The 17,830-nt window shown below is 42.6% G+C and overlaps 5 non-coding genes across 5 annotated transcripts; all 5 read right to left on the bottom strand.

Annotated features, from left to right (window-relative positions):
* Positions 1 to 446: 446 nt before the first annotated feature.
* Positions 447 to 528, bottom strand: TRNAL-AAG (transfer RNA leucine (anticodon AAG)). Its single transcript has one exon. It is a non-coding gene; the product is annotated as a tRNA-Leu (tRNA).
* A 4,122-nt stretch (positions 529 to 4,650) lies between these two features.
* On the bottom strand, positions 4,651 to 4,732 carry TRNAL-AAG (transfer RNA leucine (anticodon AAG)). Its single transcript has one exon. It is a non-coding gene; the product is annotated as a tRNA-Leu (tRNA).
* Positions 4,733 to 8,838: 4,106 nt separating this feature from the next.
* Positions 8,839 to 8,920, bottom strand: TRNAL-AAG (transfer RNA leucine (anticodon AAG)). The gene has a single exon. It is a non-coding gene; the product is annotated as a tRNA-Leu (tRNA).
* Positions 8,921 to 13,041: 4,121 nt separating this feature from the next.
* Positions 13,042 to 13,123, bottom strand: TRNAL-AAG (transfer RNA leucine (anticodon AAG)). The gene has a single exon. It is a non-coding gene; the product is annotated as a tRNA-Leu (tRNA).
* Positions 13,124 to 17,229: 4,106 nt separating this feature from the next.
* Positions 17,230 to 17,311, bottom strand: TRNAL-AAG (transfer RNA leucine (anticodon AAG)). Its single transcript has one exon. It is a non-coding gene; the product is annotated as a tRNA-Leu (tRNA).
* Between the last annotated feature and the right edge of the window lie 519 nt (positions 17,312 to 17,830).

Genomic DNA, 17,830 nt, shown 5'->3' with positions numbered 1-17,830 from the left:
GGTTAAGGTGATGGGCTTGAAATCCTTTGGGGGTTCCCTGCACGGGTTTGAATCCTGCTGACTACCTCTGTTGTTTATTTTAAACCTGATTTTTAAAATAACTGTGAAGAACACATTTACCAACTTTATTTGGGAAGATAGATAATTTACTTTAAATCTTTATTTAACAGAGGTTCGATTTTATTTTGCAGAGAGAAGAGCGGGTGACCGCGTGGGGAGAACAAATTATTTGTTAAACCTTCCATTTGAAGGTGATCTAAGCAGAATGAAGCAAAACAACAGCAGCGCCAATCAGCCGATTTCTTGGAGTCCACGGTTTAGGAGTTTACTTAGAAGGAGACTGTAAAAGAGTTTTAAAATTAGGGACCTATTGGTAGAGTCACTGTTTATGCAAATTGAAGGGTCAGAAGGGAGAAGCGTCATTAAGATCTGTAAAAATCCATCTCTGGCAGCGGTGGGATTTGAACCCACGCCTCCAAAGAGACTGGAGCCTTAATCCAGCGCCTTAGACCGCTCGGCCACGCTACCTGCTGCTCTCAGTGTGTCTGTGCACTTGATGAGCACCGCAACCCTGAGCCTCCTCACTGAGTGTGGAAAGTCGAGTTGATAAACCATTTCATGGACATGATTACAATGTCGGGAGGGTGATGTGGTAATTGAAGGTTATCTCTCTTACTCAGTCACTGCACAAGTCTTCTCCCACCTGCTCGGACCTAGTGCAATCACCTTAAAAGACAACACTCTCCGAGCAATGACTTCCAACCAAGGTATAAGCACCTGCTCTACATAGGCAATGTGACTCCATCATTTTCTAATGAAACAAGTGTTCATACTGGTGGGCTCATTTCTTTGGGTGGGATCTAATGAATGAGCAGTTCATTCAAAAATAACTGAGGAGTTGCACGTATTCATGACATCAGCCCTATTGCCGCACCCAGTCTCCCCAACATACTGTTTAGCTTTCCAGTGACGTCATGTCTTGTGTGGCCTATTCACATTCCGCTGTTAATATTTTTTAGCCAATAGAATTTCACAGGCTCCCGTCTTTGAGCTCACATTGAAAAGGCACAAGTCCCAAAATGCAACCGGGTGCTGTTTAAAACTCCAGCACTGGTGGGCGGTGCCCCAGGTGACATGGGGTCCACCTGGATGCTCTGACTGCCTTTCACGTGACAGTCACAGACACACACAGGACAGAGGTTCAAAAGCTATTCTGAAAGAAGTAAGGACAACAGGCCCACGTGAAACTAAACTTTTTAAATAGATGATTTTTGTTTCTATTGACCTGGTTCTCACTCGTTCTGCGCGCCAAGTCAAATGTAAATGAGCCCCGCAATAAAAATGCACAGAGGATGGTAAAATTCACTTCACTCTGCGCTCGTTGATGCTGAGAGCATGGTTGTCAGCCCGCACGCTTGTTATTTTGATGTGGAATTACTTGATTGCTTTGTGATAATTTTCATTACTCCGAATTGCAAGCTCCCCTACCCCAGTAATAACGTTTGAGGTATTGCTTCCCTACCACACCAACAAGGCCACCCTCTGACCAAGTCCTTTGCCTCTCTTCAGAACTACCATAAGGCCCTCCATGCACTAGGAACTTTTTGCTTGACGACCATCTAGGCGTCCTTGGAATATTGATATTTAGAAGTAACAATGTTTGTTTATTTTAACTAACTGACCTTTTTAGGGTCTCGCTTGATAGACTCTGTAGCATTCAGTAAAGGGCTTGGAGCCCGCATGTCTCTCACCATTTTTTTATTTATGTGGCACTCTTCTTTACAGTTTCCTAATTCATCAAGGCATGTCCTGCATCATTTCCGTTCCTCTCTGTAGAGCAGCGACCAAGCGTTGATTGATTCAGCTTAATCAGTGCCTGACCGCTGCTCCCCACCTGATCAAGGTACTATTTTTTCCTTTTACCTTCTAGTGCCCTGCAAACAGAAGGCTTGTGACTGGCAAAAACATGCCCAGCAGGACAACCAAAACTGTTAAGTTTTAAATTTAAATCGAACTTTCTTTTATTTTGCCAAATCGTCTTTTCCCACGTTCCACGCATGTTTTCTTTTGCTTTTGTTCGTGGGCACTCTTCTCAAAAGATGACGATTAGCTCGTTTAAAATATTGCAAATCAACAGTGTTTCTTTATTATGTGTAAATTCTGAAATTAATCTTTAACACATAATCCTGCGGTACACTTCAATCCACCCCACTCCAATCTTCCCCACTACAATCCACCCCATCCAGACCACTTCACCCACACTAATCCACCTCACTCCAGTCCAAATCACTCACCCGAATCCAATCCACTCTAACTCATCCTACTCCAATCCTCTCCACCCACCCCAAGCAAATCTGTCTCACTCCAATGTGCCCCACTATAATAAAAAACAATCTGCACCACTCCAAAACAATCTGTCCCACTTCGATCCAAAACAATCTGCCCCACTCCAATCTGCCCGACTCCACTTCAAAACAATCTCCCCTACTCCAATTCAAAACAATCTACCCCACTGCAATCTGCTGCACTCCAATCAAAAACAAACTACCACACTGCAATCCAAAACAATCTGCCATACTGCAATCGAAAACAATCTGTCCCACCCAAGGCAGTGGTGGCTGGTGCACTTTGAAAGGAGTTGGTGGGAGGGAAAAATAGTTCATCTGAAGCTAAGTGAAGAAATTGGAATAAAATAGTGCATTTTAACCCCTTCGCTGCCAGCCTTTTCCCCCTCAGGTGCCAGGCATTTTTTGGGCTATTTGGGGCAGGGCGCGCTTAGGCCCTCATAGATTTTTGTCCACATAAGCTATCCACGCCAAATTTGCGTCCTTTTTTTCCAACATCCTAGGGATTCTAGAGGTACCCAGACTTTGTGGGTTCCCCTGAAGGAGACCAAGAAATTAGCCAAAATACAGTAAAAATTTTGTTTTAAAAAAGAAAAAAATGGAAAAAAGGGCTGGAGAAGAAGGCTTGTGGTTTTTGTCCCTGAAATTGGCATCAACAAAGGGTTTGCACTGCTAAAATCACCAGCTTCCCAGCTTTCAGGGACAGGCAGACTTGAATCAGAAAACCCAATTTTTCAACACAATTTTGGCATTTTACTGGGACATACCCCATTTTTACGATTTTGTGTGCTTTTAGCCTCCTTCCAGTCAGTGACAGAAATGGGTGTGAAACCAATGCTGGGTCCCAGTAACCTAAACATTTTTGAAAAGAAGACAACATTCTGAATTCAGCAATGGGTAACTTGTGTAGATCTTACAAGTGTTTCCTACAGAAAATAACAACTGAAATAAAAAAAAAATATTGAAATTGAGAAGAAAAAAACAGCCATTTTCCTCTACGTTTTACTCTGTAACTTTTTTCTGCAATGTCAGATTTTTGAAAGCAATATACCATTACGCCTGCTGGACTCTTCTGGTTGCGGGGATATATAGGGCTTGTAGGTTCATCAAGAACCCTAGGTATCCAGAGTAAAATAAATGAGCTGCACCTTGCAGTGGGTTTTCATTCTATACCGGGTATACTGCAATTAATTTGCCGAAGTATATAGAGTGAAAAATAGGTATCAAGAAAACCTTTCTATTTCCAAAATGGGCACAAGATAAGGAGTGAAGGAGCAGTGGTTATTTGCACATCTCTGAATTCTGGGGTGCCCACACTAGCATGCAAATTAAAGGGCATTTCTCAAATAGACGTCTTTTTTACACACTGTCTTATATTTGGAAGGAAAAAATGTAGATAAAGACAAGGGGCAGTAACTCTTGTTTTGCTATTCTATGTTTCCCCAAGTCTCCCGATAACATTTTTTACCTCACTTGTGTGGGTAGGCCTAGCGCCCGCGACAGGAAGTGCCCCAAAACACAACGTGGACACATCAAATTTTCCCAAAGAAAACCAAAACCTAGGTAAAAGACATTGTCATTTGCAACGCCAATAGCTCTAACTCTCACAAATGTGAGACCTTTCGCATTGCAAATGCTTGTTTTTTTGTGCAGGCAAGTGTGCGTGGAGCCTGCTTTGGTTCTTAAGACCTCAGACCTAAAGCAAAGCTTAGACAGAAACATAGCAATGTGCCCTTTGCACACAGTTAGAGATCCTACTAAATGGAGTCATATATAGGGCTGCACGGCCATTTTGCACAATTTTGTTGTGATATAAAGTTTCGGTAGAGCTCAATGAGAGCTGGTAGTTATGGCCGAGTGGTTAAGGTGATGGGCTTGAAATCCTTTGGGGGTTCCCTGCACGGGTTTGAATCCTGCTGACTACCTCTGTTGTTTATTTTAAACCTGATTTTTAAAATAACTGTGAAGAACACATTTACCAACTTTATTTGGGAAGATAGATAATTTACTTTAAATCTTTATTTAACAGAGGTTCGATTTTATTTTGCAGAGAGAAGAGCGGGTGACCGCGTGGGGAGAACAAATGATTTGTTAAACCTTCCATTTGAAGGTGATCTAAGCAGAATGAAGCAAAACAACAGCAGCGCCAATCAGCCGATTTCTTGGAGTCCACGGTTTAGGAGTTTACTTAGAAGGAGACTGTAAAAGAGTTTTAAAATTAGGGACCTATTGGTAGAGTCACTGTTTATGCAAATTGAAGGGTCAGAAGGGAGATGCGTCATTAAGATCTGTAAAAATCCATCTCTGGCAGCGGTGGGATTTGAACCCACGCCTCCAAAGAGACTGGAGCCTTAATCCAGCGCCTTAGACCGCTCGGCCACGCTACCTGTTGCTCTCAGTGTGTCTGTGCACTTCATGAGCACCGTAACCCTGAGTCTCCTCACTTAGTGTGGAAAGTCGAGTTGATAAACCATTTCATGGACATGATTACAATGTCGGGAGGGTGATGTGGTAATTGAAGGTTATCTCTCTTACTCAGTCACTGCACAAGTCTTCTCCCACCTGCTCGGACCTAGTGCAATCACCTTAAAAGACAACACTCTCCGAGCAATGACTTCCAACCAAGGTATAAGCACCTGCTCTACATAGGCAATGTGACTCCATCATTTTCTAATGAAACAAGTGTTCATACTGGTGGGCTCATTTCTTTGGGTGGGATCTAATGAATGAGCAGTTCATTCAAAAATAACTGAGGAGTTGCACGTATTCATGACATCAGCCCTATTGCCGCACCCAGTCTCCCCAACATACTGTTTAGCTTTCCAGTGACGTCATGTCTTGTGTGGCCTATTCACATTCCGCTGTTAATATTTTTTAGCCAATAGAATTTCACAGGCTCCCGTCTTTGAGCTCACATTGAAAAGGCACAAGTCCCAAAATGCAACCGGGTGCTGTTTAAAACTCCAGCACTGGTGGGCGGTGCCCCAGGTGACATGGGGTCCACCTGGATGCCCTGACTGCCTTTTCACGTGACAGTCACAGACACACACAGGACAGAGGTTCAAAAGCTATTCTGAAAGAAGTAAGGACAACAGGCCCACGTGAAACTAAACTTTTTAAATAGATGATTTTTGTTTCTATTGACCTGGTTCTCACTCGTTCTGCGCGCCAAGTTAAATGTAAATGAGCCCCGCAATAAAAATGCACAGAGGATGGTAAAATTCACTTCACTCTGCGCTCGTTGATGCTGAGAGCATGGTTGTCAGCCCGCACGCTTGTTATTTTGATGTGGAATTACTTGATTGCTTTGTGATAATTTTAATTACTCCGAATTGCAAGCTCCCCTACCCCAGTAATAATGTTTGAGGTATTGCTTCCCTACCACACCAACAAGGCCACCCTCTGACCAAGTCCTTTGCCTCTCTTCAGAACTACCATAAGCCCCTCCATGCACTAGGAACTTTTTGCTTGACGACCATCTAGGCGTCCTTGGAATATTGATATTTAGAAGTAACAATGTTTGTTTATTTTAACTAACTGACCTTTTTAGGGTCTCGCTTGATAGACTCTGTAGTATTCAGTAAAGGGCTTGGAGCCCGCATGTCTCTCACCATTTTTTTATTTATGTGGCACTCTTCTTTACAGTTTCCTAATTCATCAAGGCATGTCTTGCATCATTTCCGTTCCTCTCTGTAGAGCAGCGACCAAGCGTTGATTGATTCAGCTTAATCAGTGCCTGACCGCTGCTCCCCACCTGATCAAGGTACTATTTTTTCCTTTTACCTTCTAGTGCCCTGCAAACAGAAGGCTTGTGACTGGCAAAAACATGCCCAGCAGGACAACCAAAACTGTTAAGTTTTAAATTTAAATCGAACTTTCTTTTATTTTGCCAAATCGTCTTTTCCCACGTTCCACGCATGTTTTCTTTTGCTTTTGTTCGTGGGCACTCTTCTCAAAAGATGACGATTAGCTCGTTTAAAATATTGCAAATCAACAGTGTTTCTTTATTATGTGTAAATTCTGAAATTAATCTTTAACACATAATCCTGCGGTACACTTCAATCCACCCCACTCCAATCTTCCCCACTACAATCCACCCCATCCAGACCACTTCACCCACACTAATCCACCTCACTCCAGTCCAAATCACTCACCCGAATCCAATCCACTCTAACTCATCCTACTCCAATCCTCTCCACCCACCCCAAGCAAATCTGTCTCACTCCAATGTGCCCCACTATAATAAAAAACAATCTGCACCACTCTAAAACAATCTGTCCCACTTCGATCCAAAACAATCTGCCCCACTCCACTTCAAAACAATCTCCCCTACTCCAATTCAAAACAATCTACCCCACTGCAATCTGCTGCACTCCAATCAAAAACAAACTACCACACTGCAATCCAAAACAATCTGCCATACTGCAATCGAAAACAATCTGTCCCACCCAAGGCAGTGGTGGCTGGTGCACTTTGGAAGGAGTTGGTGGGAGGGAAAAATAGTTCATCTGAAGCTAAGTGAAGAAATTGGAATAAAATAGTGCATTTTAACCCCTTCGCTGCCAGCCTTTTCCCCCTCAGGTGCCAGGCATTTTTTTGGCTATTTGGGGCAGGGCGCGCTTAGGCCCTCATAGATTTTTGTCCACATAAGCTATCCATGCCAAATTTGCGTCCTTTTTTTCCAACATCCTAGGGATTCTAGAGGTACCCAGACTTTGTGGGTTCCCCTGAAGGAGACCAAGAAATTAGCCAAAATACAGTAAAAATTTTGTTTTAAAAAAGAAAAAATGGAAAAAAGGGCTGGAGAAGAAGGCTTGTGGTTTTTGTCCCTGAAATTGGCATCAACAAAGGGTTTGCACTGCTAAAATCACCAGCTTCCCAGCTTTCAGGGACAGGCAGACTTGAATCAGAAAACCCAATTTTTCAACACAATTTTGGCATTTTACTGGGACATACCCCATTTTTACGATTTTGTGTGCTTTTAGCCTCCTTCCAGTCAGTGACAGAAATGGGTGTGAAACCAATGCTGGGTCCCAGTAACCTAAACATTTTTGAAAAGAAGACAACATTCTGAATTCAGCAATGGGTAACTTGTGTAGATCTTACAAGTGTTTCCTACAGAAAATAACAACTGAAATAAAAAAAAAAAATAGAAATTGAGAAGAAAAAAACAGCCATTTTCCTCTACGTTTTACTCTGTAACTTTTTTCTGCAATGTCAGATTTTTGAAAGCAATATACCATTACGCCTGCTGGACTCTTCTGGTTGCGGGGATATATAGGGCTTGTAGGTTCATCAAGAACCCTAGGTATCCAGAGAAAATAAATGAGCTGCACCTTGCAGTGGGTTTTCATTCTATACCGGGTATACTGCAATTAATTTGCCGAAGTATATAGAGTGAAAAATAGGTATCAAGAAAACCTTTCTATTTCCAAAATGGGCACAAGATAAGGAGTGAAGGAGCAGTGGTTATTTGCACATCTCTGAATTCTGGGGTGCCCACACTAGCATGCGAATTAAAGGGCATTTCTCAAATAGACGTATTTTTTACACACTGTCTTATATTTGGAAGGAAAAAATGTAGATAAAGACAAGGGGCAGTAACTCTTGTTTTGCTATTCTATGTTTCCCCAAGTCTCCCGATAACATTTTTTACCTCACTTGTGTGGGTAGGCCTAGCGCCCGCGACAGGAAGTGCCCCAAAACACAACGTGGACACATCAAATTTTCCCAAAGAAAACCAAAACCTAGGTAAAAGACATTGTCATTTGCAACGCCAATAGCTCTAACTCTCACAAATGTGAGACCTTTCGCATTGCAAATGCTTGTTTTTTTGTGCAGGCAAGTGTGCGTGGAGCCTGCTTTGGTTCTTAAGACCTCAGACCTAAAGCAAAGCTTAGACAGAAACATAGCAATGTGCCCTTTGCACACAGTTAGAGATCCTACTAAATGGAGTCATATATAGGTCTGCACGGCCATTTTGCACAATTTTGTTGTGATATAAAGTTTCGGTAGAGCTCAATGAGAGTTGGTAGTTATGGCCGAGTGGTTAAGGTGTTGGGCTTGAAATCCTTTGGGGGTTCCCTGCACGGGTTTGAATCCTGCTGACTACCTCTGTTGTTTATTTTAAACCTGATTTTTAAAATAACTGTGAAGAACACATTTACCAACTTTATTTGGGAAGATAGATAATTTACTTTAAATCTTTATTTAACAGAGGTTCGATTTTATTTTGCAGAGAGAAGAGCGGGTGACCGCGTGGGGAGAACAAATGATTTGTTAAACCTTCCATTTGAAGGTGATCTAAGCAGAATGAAGCAAAACAACAGCAGCGCCAATCAGCCGATTTCTTGGAGTCCACGGTTTAGGAGTTTACTTAGAAGGAGACTGTAAAAGAGTTTTAAAATTAGGGACCTATTGGTAGAGTCACTGTTTATGCAAATTGAAGGGTCAGAAGGGAGATGCGTCATTAAGATCTGTGAAAATCCATCTCTGGCAGCGGTGGGATTTGAACCCACGCCTCCAAAGAGACTGGAGCCTTAATCCAGCGCCTTAGACCGCTCGGCCACGCTACCTGCTGCTCTCAGTGTGTCTGTGCACTTGATGAGCACCGCAACCCTGAGCCTCCTCACTGAGTGTGGAAAGTCGAGTTGATAAACCATTTCATGGACATGATTACAATGTCGGGAGGGTGATGTGGTAATTGAAGGTTATCTCTCTTACTCAGTCACTGCACAAGTCTTCTCCCACCTGCTCGGACCTAGTGCAATCACCTTAAAAGACAACACTCTCCGAGCAATGACTTCCAACCAAGGTATAAGCACCTGCTCTACATAGGCAATGTGACTCCATCATTTTCTAATGAAACAAGTGTTCATACTGGTGGGCTCATTTCTTTGGGTGGGATCTAATGAATGAGCAGTTCATTCAAAAATAACTGAGGAGTTGCACGTATTCATGACATCAGCCCTATTGCCGCACCCAGTCTCCCCAACATACTGTTTAGCTTTCCAGTGACGTCATGTCTTGTGTGGCCTATTCACATTCCGCTGTTAATATTTTTTAGCCAATAGAATTTCACAGGCTCCCGTCTTTGAGCTCACATTGAAAAGGCACAAGTCCCAAAATGCAACCGGGTGCTGTTTAAAACTCGAGCACTGGTGGGCGGTGCCCCAGGTGACATGGGGCCCACCTGGATGCTCTGACTGCCTTTCACGTGACAGTCACAGACACACACAGGACAGAGGTTCAAAAGCTATTCTGAAAGAAGTAAGCACAACAGGCCCACGTGAAACTAAACTTTTTAAATAGATGATTTTTGTTTCTATTGACCTGGTTCTCACTCGTTCTGCGCGCCAAGTCAAATGTAAATGAGCCCCGCAATAAAAATGCACAGAGGATGGTAAAATTCACTTCACTCTGCGCTCGTTGATGCTGAGAGCATGGTTGTCAGCCCGCACGCTTGTTATTTTGATGTGGAATTACTTGATTGCTTTGTGATAATTTTCATTACTCCGAATTGCAAGCTCCCCTACCCCAGTAATAACGTTTGAGGTATTGCTTCCCTACCACACCAACAAGGCCACCCTCTGACCAAGTCCTTTGCCTCTCTTCAGAACTACCATAAGCCCCTCCATGCACTAGGAACTTTTTGCTTGACGACCATCTAGGCGTCCTTGGAATATTGATATTTAGAAGTAACAATGTTTGTTTATTTTAACTAACTGACCTTTTTAGGGTCTCGCTTGATAGACTCTGTAGCATTCAGTAAAGGGCTTGGAGCCCGCATGTCTCTCACCATTTTTTTATTTATGTGGCACTCTTCTTTACAGTTTCCTAATTCATCAAGGCATGTCTTGCATCATTTCCGTTCCTCTCTGTAGAGCAGCGACCAAGCGTTGATTGATTCAGCTTAATCAGTGCCTGACCGCTGCTCCCCACCTGATCAAGGTACTATTTTTTCCTTTTACCTTCTAGTGCCCTGCAAACAGAAGGCTTGTGACTGGCAAAAACATGCCCAGCAGGACAACCAAAACTGTTAAGTTTTAAATTTAAATCGAACTTTCTTTTATTTTGCCAAATCGTCTTTTCCCACGTTCCACGCATGTTTTCTTTTGCTTTTGGTCGTGGGCACTCTTCTCAAAAGATGACGATTAGCTCGTTTAAAATATTGCAAATCAACAGTGTTTCTTTATTATGTGTAAATTCTGAAATTAATCTTTAACACATAATCCTGCGGTACACTTCAATCCACCCCACTACAATCTTCCCCACTACAATCCACCCCATCCAGACCACTTCACCCACACTAATCCACCTCACTCCAGTCCAAATCACTCACCCGAATCCAATCCACTCTAACTCATCCTACTCCAATCCTCTCCACCCACCCCAAGCAAATCTGTCTCACTCCAATGTGCCCCACTATAATAAAAAACAATCTGCACCACTCCAAAACAATCTGTCCCACTTCGATCCAAAACAATCTGCCCCACTCCAATCTGCCCGACTCCACTTCAAAACAATCTCCCCTACTCCAATTCAAAACAATCTACCCCACTGCAATCTGCTGCACTCCAATCAAAAACAAACTACCACACTGCAATCCAAAACAATCTGCCATACTGCAATCGAAAACAATCTGTCCCACCCAAGGCAGTGGTGGCTGGTGCACTTTGAAAGGAGTTGGTGGGAGGGAAAAATAGTTCATCTGAAGCTAAGTGAAGAAATTGGAATAAAATAGTGCATTTTAACCCCTTCGCTGCCAGCCTTTTCCCCCTCAGGTGCCAGGCATTTTTTTGGCTATTTGGGGCAGGGCGCGCTTAGGCCCTCATAGATTTTTGTCCACATAAGCTATCCACGCCAAATTTGCGTCCTTTTTTTCCAACATCCTAGGGATTCTAGAGGTACCCAGACTTTGTGGGTTCCCCTGAAGGAGACCAAGAAATTAGCCAAAATACAGTAAAAATTTTGTTTTAAAAAATAAAAAAATGGAAAAAAGGGCTGGAGAAGAAGGCTTGTGGTTTTTGTCCCTGAAATTGGCATCAACAAAGGGTTTGCACTACTAAAATCACCAGCTTCCCAGCTTTCAGGGACAGGCAGACTTGAATCAGAAAACCCAATTTTTCAACACAATTTTGGCATTTTACTGGGACATACCCCATTTTTACGATTTTGTGTGCTTTTAGCCTCCTTCCAGTCAGTGACAGAAATGGGTGTGAAACCAATGCTGGGTCCCAGTAACCTAAACATTTTTGAAAAGAAGACAACATTCTGAATTCAGCAATGGGTAACTTGTGTAGATCTTACAAGTGTTTCCTACAGAAAATAACAACTGAAATAAAAAAAAAATATTGAAATTGAGAAGAAAAAAACAGCCATTTTCCTCTACGTTTTACTCTGTAACTTTTTTCTGCAATGTCAGATTTTTGAAAGCAATATACCATTACGCCTGCTGGACTCTTCTGGTTGCGGGGATATATAGGGCTTGTAGGTTCATCAAGAACCCTAGGTATCCAGAGAAAATAAATGAGCTGCACCTTGCAGTGGGTTTTCATTCTATACCGGGTATACTGCAATTAATTTGCCGAAGTATATAGAGTGAAAAATAGGTATCAAGAAAACCTTTCTATTTCCAAAATGGGCACAAGATAAGGAGTGAAGGAGCAGTGGTTATTTGCACATCTCTGAATTCTGGGGTGCCCACACTAGCATGCGAATTAAAGGGCATTTCTCAAATAGACGTCTTTTTTACACACTGTCTTATATTTGGAAGGAAAAAATGTAGATAAAGACAAGGGGCAGTAACTCTTGTTTTGCTATTCTATGTTTCCCCAAGTCTCCCGATAACATTTTTTACCTCACTTGTGTGGGTAGGCCTAGCGCCCGCGACAGGAAGTGCCCCAAAACACAACGTGGACACATCAAATTTTCCCAAAGAAAACCAAAACCTAGGTTAAAGACATTGTCATTTGCAACGCCAATAGCTCTAACTCTCACAAATGTGAGACCTTTCGCATTGCAAATGCTTGTTTTTTTGTGCAGGCAAGTGTGCGTGGAGCCTGCTTTGGTTCTTAAGACCTCAGACCTAAAGCAAAGCTTAGACAGAAACATAGCAATGTGCCCTTTGCACACAGTTAGAGATCCTACTAAATGGAGTCATATATAGGTCTGCACGGCCATTTTGCACAATTTTGTTGTGATATAAAGTTTCGGTAGAGCTCAATGAGAGCTGGTAGTTATGGCCGAGTGGTTAAGGTGATGGGCTTGAAATCCTTTGGGGGTTCCCTGCACGGGTTTGAATCCTGCTGACTACCTCTGTTGTTTATTTTAAACCTGATTTTTAAAATAACTGTGAAGAACACATTTACCAACTTTATTTGGGAAGATAGATAATTTACTTTAAATCTTTATTTAACAGAGGTTCGATTTTATTTTGCAGAGAGAAGAGCGGGTGACCGCGTGGGGAGAACAAATGATTTGTTAAACCTTCCATTTGAAGGTGATCTAAGCAGAATGAAGCAAAACAACAGCAGCGCCAATCAGCCGATTTCTTGGAGTCCACGGTTTAGGAGTTTACTTAGAAGGAGACTGTAAAAGAGTTTTAAAATTAGGGACCTATTGGTAGAGTCACTGTTTATGCAAATTGAAGGGTCAGAAGGGAGATGCGTCATTAAGATCTGTAAAAATCCATCTCTGGCAGCGGTGGGATTTGAACCCACGCCTCCAAAGAGACTGGAGCCTTAATCCAGCGCCTTAGACCGCTCGGCCACGCTACCTGCTGCTCTCAGTGTGTCTGTGCACTTGATGAGCACCGCAACCCTGAGCCTCCTCACTGAGTGTGGAAAGTCGAGTTGATAAACCATTTCATGGCCATGATTACAATGTCGGGAGGGTGATGTGGTAATTGAAGGTTATCTCTCTTACTCAGTCACTGCACAAGTCTTCTCCCACCTGCTCGGACCTAGTGCAATCACCTTAAAAGACAACACTCTCCGAGCAATGACTTCCAACCAAGGTATAAGCACCTGCTCTACATAGGCAATGTGACTCCATCATTTTCTAATGAAACAAGTGTTCATACTGGTGGGCTCATTTCTTTGGGTGGGATCTAATGAATGAGCAGTTCATTCAAAAATAACTGAGGAGTTGCACGTATTCATGACATCAGCCCTATTGCCGCACCCAGTCTCCCCAACATACTGTTTAGCTTTCCAGTGACGTCATGTCTTGTGTGGCCTATTCACATTCCGCTGTTAATATTTTTTAGCCAACAGAATTCCACACTTCCCGGTCTTTGAGCTCACATTGAAAAGGCACAAGTCCCAAAATGCAACCGGGTGCTGTTTAAAACTCCAGCACTGGTGGGCGGTGCCCCAGGTGACATGGGGCCCACCTGGATGCTCTGACTGCCTTTTCACGTGACAGTCACAGACACACACAGGACAGAGGTTCAAAAGCTATTCTGAAAGAAGTAAGGACAACAGGCCCACGTGAAACTAAACTTTTTAAATAGATGATTTTTGTTTCTATTGACCTGGTTCTCACTCGTTCTGCGCGCCAAGTCAAATGTAAATGAGCCCCGCAATAAAAATGCACAGAGGATGGTAAAATTCACTTCACTCTGCGCTCGTTGATGCTGAGAGCATGGTTGTCAGCCCGCACGCTTGTTATTTTGATGTGGAATTACTTGATTGCTTTGTGATAATTTTAATTACTCCGAATTGCAAGCTCCCCTACCCCAGAAATAATGTTTGAGGTATTGCTTCCCTACCACACCAACAAGGCCACCCTCTGACCAAGTCCTTTGCCTCTCTTCAGAACTACCATAAGCCCCTCCATGCACTAGGAACTTTTTGCTTGACGACCATCTAGGCGTCCTTGGAATATTGATATTTAGAAGTAACAATGTTTGTTTATTTTAACTAACTGACCTTTTTAGGGTCTCGCTTGATAGACTCTGTAGTATTCAGTAAAGGGCTTGGAGCCCGCATGTCTCTCACCATTTTTTTATTTATGTGGCACTCTTCTTTACAGTTTCCTAATTCATCAAGGCATGTCTTGCATCATTTCCGTTCCTCTCTGTAGAGCAGCGACCAAGCGTTGATTGATTCAGCTTAATCAGTGCCTGACCGCTGCTCCCCACCTGATCAAGGTACTATTTTTTCCTTTTACCTTCTAGTGCCCTGCAAACAGAAGGCTTGTGACTGGCAAAAACATGCCCAGCAGGACAACCAAAACTGTTAAGTTTTAAATTTAAATCGAACTTTCTTTTATTTTGCCAAATCGTCTTTTCCCACGTTCCACGCATGTTTTCTTTTGCTTTTGTTCGTGGGCACTCTTCTCAAAAGATGACGATTAGCTCGTTTAAAATATTGCAAATCAACAGTGTTTCTTTATTATGTGTAAATTCTGAAATTAATCTTTAACACATAATCCTGCGGTACACTTCAATCCACCCCACTCCAATCTTCCCCACTACAATCCACCCCATCCAGACCACTTCACCCACACTAATCCACCTCACTCCAGTCCAAATCACTCACCCGAATCCAATCCACTCTAACTCATCCTACTCCAATCCTCTCCACCCACCCCAAGCAAATCTGTCTCACTCCAATGTGCCCCACTATAATAAAAAACAATCTGCACCACTCCAAAACAATCTGTCCCACTTCGATCCAAAACAATCTGCCCCACTCCACTTCAAAACAATCTCCCCTACTCCAATTCAAAACAATCTACCCCACTGCAATCTGCTGCACTCCAATCAAAAACAAACTACCACACTGCAATCCAAAACAATCTGCCATACTGCAATCGAAAACAATCTGTCCCACCCAAGGCAGTGGTGACTGGTGCACTTTGAAAGGAGTTGGTGGGAGGGAAAAATAGTTCATCTGAAGCTAAGTGAAGAAATTGGAATAAAATAGTGCATTTTAACCCCTTCGCTGCCAGCCTTTTCCCCCTCAGGTGCCAGGCATTTTTTTGGCTATTTGGGGCAGGGCGCGCTTAGGCCCTCATAGATTTTTGTCCACATAAGCTATCCACGCCAAATTTGCGTCCTTTTTTTCCAACATCCTAGGGATTCTAGAGGTACCCAGACTTTGTGGGTTCCCCTGAAGGAGACCAAGAAATTAGCCAAAATACAGTAAAAATTTTGTTTTAAAAAAGAAAAAATGGAAAAAAGGGCTGGAGAAGAAGGCTTGTGGTTTTTGTCCCTGAAATTGGCATCAACAAAGGGTTTGCACTGCTAAAATCACCAGCTTCCCAGCTTTCAGGGACAGGCAGACTTGAATCAGAAAACCCAATTTTTCAACACAATTTTGGCATTTTACTGGGACATACCCCATTTTTACGATTTTGTGTGCTTTTAGCCTCCTTCCAGTCAGTGACAGAAATGGGTGTGAAACCAATGCTGGGTCCCAGTAACCTAAACATTTTTGAAAAGAAGACAACATTCTGAATTCAGCAATGGGTAACTTGTGTAGATCTTACAAGTGTTTCCTACAGAAAATAACAACTGAAATAAAAAAAAAATATTGAAATTGAGAAGAAAAAAACAGCCATTTTCCTCTACGTTTTACTCTGTAACTTTTTTCTGCAATGTCAGATTTTTGAAAGCAATATACCATTACGCCTGCTGGACTCTTCTGGTTGCGGGGATATATAGGGCTTGTAGGTTCATCAAGAACCCTAGGTATCCAGAGAAAATAAATGAGCTGCACCTTGCAGTGGGTTTTCATTCTATACCGGGTATACTGCAATTAATTTGCCGAAGTATATAGAGTGAAAAATAGGTATCAAGAAAACCTTTCTATTTCCAAAATGGGCACAAGATAAGGAGTGAAGGAGCAGTGGTTATTTGCACATCTCTGAATTCTGGGGTGCCCACACTAGCATGCGAATTAAAGGGCATTTCTCAAATAGACGTCTTTTTTACACACTGTCTTATATTTGGAAGGAAAAAATGTAGATAAAGACAAGGGGCAGTAACTCTTGTTTTGCTATTCTATGTTTCCCCAAGTCTCCCGATAACATTTTTTACCTCACTTGTGTGGGTAGGCCTAGCGCCCGCGACAGGAAGTGCCCCAAAACACAACGTGGACACATCAAATTTTCCCAAAGAAAACCAAAACCTAGGTAAAAGACATTGTCATTTGCAACGCCAATAGCTCTAACTCTCACAAATGTGAGACCTTTCGCATTGCAAATGCTTGTTTTTTTGTGCAGGCAAGTGTGCGTGGAGCCTGCTTTGGTTCTTAAGACCTCAGACCTAAAGCAAAGCTTAGACAGAAACATAGCAATGTGCCCTTTGCACACAGTTAGAGATCCTACTAAATGGAGTCATATATAGGTCTGCACGGCCATTTTGCACAATTTTGTTGTGATATAAAGTTTCGGTAGAGCTCAATGAGAGCTGGTAGTTATGGCCGAGTGGTTAAGGTGATGGGCTTGAAATCCTTTGGGGGTTTCCTGCACGGGTTTGAATCCTGCTGACTACCTCTGTTGTTTATTTTAAACCTGATTTTTAAAATAACTGTGAAGAACACATTTACCAACTTTATTTGGGAAGATAGATAATTTACTTTAAATCTTTATTTAACAGAGGTTCGATTTTATTTTGCAGAGAGAAGAGCGGGTGACCGCGTGGGGAGAACAAATGATTTGTTAAACCTTCCATTTGAAGGTGATCTAAGCAGAATGAAGCAAAACAACAGCAGCGCCAATCAGCCGATTTCTTGGAGTCCACGGTTTAGGAGTTTACTTAGAAGGAGACTGTAAAAGAGTTTTAAAATTAGGGACCTATTGGTAGAGTCACTGTTTATGCAAATTGAAGGGTCAGAAGGAAGAAGCGTCATTAAGATCTGTAAAAATCCATCTCTGGCAGCGGTGGGATTTGAACCCACGCCTCCAAAGAGACTGGAGCCTTAATCCAGCGCCTTAGACCGCTCGGCCACGCTACCTGCTGCTCTCAGTGTGTCTGTGCACTTGATGAGCACCGCAACCCTGAGCCTCCTCACTGAGTGTGGAAAGTCGAGTTGATAAACCATTTCATGGACATGATTACAATGTCGGGAGGGTGATGTGGTAATTGAAGGTTATCTCTCTTACTCAGTCACTGCACAAGTCTTCTCCCACCTGCTCGGACCTAGTGCAATCACCTTAAAAGACAACACTCTCCGAGCAATGACTTCCAACCAAGGTATAAGCACCTGCTCTACATAGGCAATGTGACTCCATCATTTTCTAATGAAACAAGTGTTCATACTGGTGGGCTCATTTCTTTGGGTGGGATCTAATGAATGAGCAGTTCATTCAAAAATAACTGAGGAGTTGCACGTATTCATGACATCAGCCCTATTGCCGCACCCAGTCTCCCCAACATACTGTTTAGCTTTCCAGTGACGTCATGTCTTGTGTGGCCTATTCACATTCCGCTGTTAATATTTTTTAGCCAACAGAATTCCACACTTCCCGGTCTT

Source organism: Pleurodeles waltl, chromosome 12 (genome assembly GCF_031143425.1).
Source record: "Pleurodeles waltl isolate 20211129_DDA chromosome 12, aPleWal1.hap1.20221129, whole genome shotgun sequence".
In the NCBI taxonomy this organism is placed as follows: domain Eukaryota; kingdom Metazoa; phylum Chordata; class Amphibia; order Caudata; family Salamandridae; genus Pleurodeles; species Pleurodeles waltl.
Note: the sequence above shows the minus strand (reverse complement) of the source record. Positions and strands in the feature narration are given on the sequence as shown.